Source organism: Gossypium hirsutum, chromosome A10 (assembly GCF_007990345.1).
Source record: "Gossypium hirsutum isolate 1008001.06 chromosome A10, Gossypium_hirsutum_v2.1, whole genome shotgun sequence".
In the NCBI taxonomy this organism is placed as follows: domain Eukaryota; kingdom Viridiplantae; phylum Streptophyta; class Magnoliopsida; order Malvales; family Malvaceae; genus Gossypium; species Gossypium hirsutum.
In genome coordinates this window covers 8,987,284-8,991,230 of record NC_053433.1, presented here as the reverse complement: position 1 = coordinate 8,991,230, position 3,947 = coordinate 8,987,284, and the positions used below count along the sequence as shown (strand labels likewise).

General features: G+C 41.3%; 1 non-coding gene across 1 annotated transcript; it reads left to right on the top strand.

Annotated features, from left to right (window-relative positions):
• The first annotated feature begins 3,630 nt into the window (after positions 1–3,630).
• Positions 3,631–3,736, top strand: LOC121208896 (small nucleolar RNA R71). The gene has a single exon (XR_005904019.1). It is a non-coding gene; the product is annotated as a small nucleolar RNA R71 (small nucleolar RNA).
• Positions 3,737–3,947: the final 211 nt, after the last annotated feature.

The window sequence follows — 3,947 nt, the reverse complement described above, 5'->3', positions numbered from 1 at the left end:
GGATGTGGCGATAAAGGCTGTCGAAGTAGTCGTCATCCATGAACTCCTCTGTATATAGTCCCAGTGCGACTTCAAACTCAGGCACACTCAGCTGGCGAACTAAACCGCCGAGACGGAACTGGACCATTCCAGGATCATCGAACTCTATCATAGCAACTTGAAGGTGGAAGGTCGAGCAGAGTTTGAGTGTGAGCTCGAGGTACGTCAGCTCGATGATCTCGAAGAAGAGCCCCCACGGGTTAGTAGTCAAGAAGGCCCGGACAGCGTTAGCTCGTTGGATTTGCTCGAGTGCGGCCCAATCAATGTAACGGCCCACACCTAGGGGTCGAGCCCGTAGTATCTGAAAGAGTTCTTCTTGAGGTCCTAGGCGAAACTGTAGGAAAGGGTGCCGAATTTTGGTGGTAGGACCCGAGGAGGATGCTGCTCCTTTACGCTTCTTCGAGGCAGGGACAGCAGTCTTCTTGTCTCGTGGATTTGACATGATATACCTGCAAGAAGAACTACTATTATATCCTAATGAATAGAAAAGATAACATATACTAGCAAATTTAATAAGAAATTAACCATGAATTAAACTAACAAATTCAACCAAAAATTACTAACACTAACAAGACTCAACCAAAACCAATCAAACTTGATGGCAGAGATGTTATGGCAAATGGCATAGTGATAGCATGACTAGATTCAACACGAAAAAGATTAAATTAGCTAATAATGGTAAGAAAATGGTATAAAAAACGTGAAATAATCCTAAGAATGAGGATGATATGATAAGCAATTAGTAGCAAAATGTACATAATAGGGTAAAAATTAAGATTATCATGATAGTAAGCATCAAAAGAAAGTAAAAGAGATGAGGAAATCGTTAGTGGACAATCGATGGCTAGAGGAGCGACGGTGTGATTGTGGGGTGTGGTTGGGGTCGGCCACCGGCGTGGGTGTTGAGGCCGTGTGATTCTTGCAAGGGTGAGAAGAGGAGAAAAGGGAAAGAGAGGGGAGAAAATAGAAGAGGAATGGAGAGTTTAGGGGTGGCCGGTAGGGGGAGGGAAGAGTTTTCGGCTGCTAGGGTTAGGGTTTTGAGAAAAGGGATGATGAATAGTGGGGGGTTCATATAGATATTGGGGCACACGGGCGTGCCTTATTTCAGCCCGTGTATTTCGTGATTTTCAAATTTGGGCACATCTGAAATTTGGCCCACGCCCGTGTTCTTTGGGCATGTTGGTGCACACGGTCGTGTCATACGGCCATGTCTTGCTTTTTTCGCTTCTCCCACGTTCATGTATATATGCACACGCCCGTGTTATTTTGACAGTATTGACCACGGCTGGTGGGCGCGAGAGTGTCATATGCCCATGTTAATTTGATAGAATTGTCCACGGCCATGTCGCACGGCTGTGGCAATGTATCGAATCCTGTGTTGGGGGAAAAATTGTGCTCTATTTTCATACGGCTGTATCGCATGGCCTAAGGCACGCCCGTGTGCCTGGCCATGTGGATGTGGAAAAATCTGAGTTCAAGGACTCAGTTAGTGATTTAGATGTTAAAAACTAAAATTTAAAGAAATCAACACTATTAGTGCTCGGGTTGCCTCTCGAGAAGCGCTTATTTAGAGTCTAAGCTCAACTTACCCCTCTTGTTTCGTGGTCATGGTGGTGCGAGGAGTTTACACTCCTCCTTCCTACTATCAATTTTATCAAAATAATGTCTGAGTCGAGTATTATTTACCTTAAAATTTCCAAATACAGTATGTGTTACCTTGACTGTACCATGTGGGAAGATGTTCATTACCGTGAAGGGAGTCACTTTGTCCGTATTGTGCTCTAGAGTAGCGATTTGGGGGCCATTTTCATCTAACAATACTTTGTCCCCAACTTTAATTTGCTTCGTTTCATCCCTATGTTCATTGTGGCGTCGCTTCGATTTTTTGTGTGCAATTGGTTTTTCCTTGACAGGTGTTCGCCATTCATCTAGTTCTTTGATCTGTAGCCTTCGTTCTTCATAGATGGATCCTTTGTTGTTACTTGAATAAGGCTCATTTATGCTCGTCGAACGTGTTTCCTACAAAGAAGGTTGCACCACATGATCAGTATTAGTAACAAGATTTATACAACCTCCCTCAATATTTGATTTGTTACTCGAATTACGAGCTTGAAGAGTGATTGTTTCAACACCCATACCAAGTGTGAGTTCACTTGTACCAACATCGGTAATAGTTCTAGCAGTTGCTAAAAAAGGCCTTCCTAAAATTAAAGGCACGCCACTATCCTCTTCTATGTCTAGAACAACAAAATCAATTGGGAAGATAAATTTATCAATTTTAACAAGTACATATTCAATAATACCCCTAGGAATGTTTTATCTTCCAATTGAATGGTCATCCTAGTTCGTTTGGGTTTCCCAAGACCTAGTTGTTTTAACATTTTATAGGGCATGACATTAATGCTAGCCCCTAAATCAGCCAAAGCATTGTTAACATTTAAACTACCAATTAAACAAGGAATCGTAAAACTCCCTGGATCTTTCAATTTGTTGGGTAGCTTATTCTATAAAATAACTGAGCAAATTGCGTTCAAATCTACATGCGACGCCTCATCTAACTTTCACTTATTTGCTAAAAGCTCGTTTAAGAATTTAACTGCGTTTGGCATCTGCGAAAGAGCTTCAATAAACAGTAAGTTAATGTGTAATTTCTTTAATAATTTAAGGAATTTACCGAATTGTTCGTTCATGTGGTCTTTCCTTGTCACACTGGGGTATGGAACATGAGGTTTGTACTCTCTACTTACTGGTTTCCGCTCACTGTGGTCTACCTCACCTTCAACTTTACTTACCATAATTCCTTGCCTCGGTTCTGGTTCAGGTTCAACTAACCCTGCCTTATCTTGAATGGTAATCACATTGAGCTGTTCCCTTGGTTTAGATTCAGTGTTACTCGATAGGTTACCTTGTGGTCGTTTAGAAATTAAATTAGTGAGTTGTCCTATCTGAGTTTCAAGCCCTTGGATTGACGTTTGTTGATTCTTAAGTGCTGTTTCGGTATTCTAAAAATGAGTTTGTGACACCGAGATAAACTTCGCTAGCATCTCCTCAAGGTTTGGCTTCTTTTCCTGTTGGTAAGATGGTTGTTGAAAACCTTGAGGATGTTGTAGCCTTTGATTTCCTTGACCACCTCACAAGAAATTGAGATTGTTCCTCCAACCTGCATTATAAGTATTACTGTATGGGTTATTTTGAGGTCTAGAATTATTGTTACCCATGTATTGAACTTGTTCCTCCTTGGTGTTGGGGTTGAAGGGTTGATATTCTGTGTGTACTCCTCCTCCATTTGAATCGCACCTCATCATGTGATGTGCCTGAGTAGAACCACACAAACCGTCAATCTTTTTATTTAAAAGTTTTACCTAGTTAGATAGCATAGTAACCGCGTCGAGGTTGAAAACGCCAGCTGCTTTTGTTGGCTTTGTTCTCATGACTTGCCACTAATAGTTATTCAGTGACATCTATTCAATAAATTCGTAAGCCTTTTTAGGTGTTTTGTTATTCAGAGTTCCATCTGCGACTGCGTCCATAAGTTACCTTGTTGAGGGGTTCACACTGTTGTAAAACGTCTGAACCTGTAGCCATAGAGGTAACCCATGGTGAGGGCACCTTCTCAATAGACCTTGTAACTCTCCCATGCATCATAGAGTGTTTCTAGATCCATCTGCACGAAAGAAGAGATATCATTCCTCAACTTAGCCATTTTAGCCGACAAAAAATATTTAAGTAAGAATTTTTTGGTCATTTGTTACCAAGTAGTGATTGACCCTCGTGGTAACGAGTTCAACCATTATTTAGCTTTGTTCCTCAAAGAAAAGGGAAACAACCGAAGGTGAATGGCATCGTCAGACACGCCATTGATCTTAAAAGTGTCGTAAAACTCCAGAAAATTTGTCAAATGAGTGTTT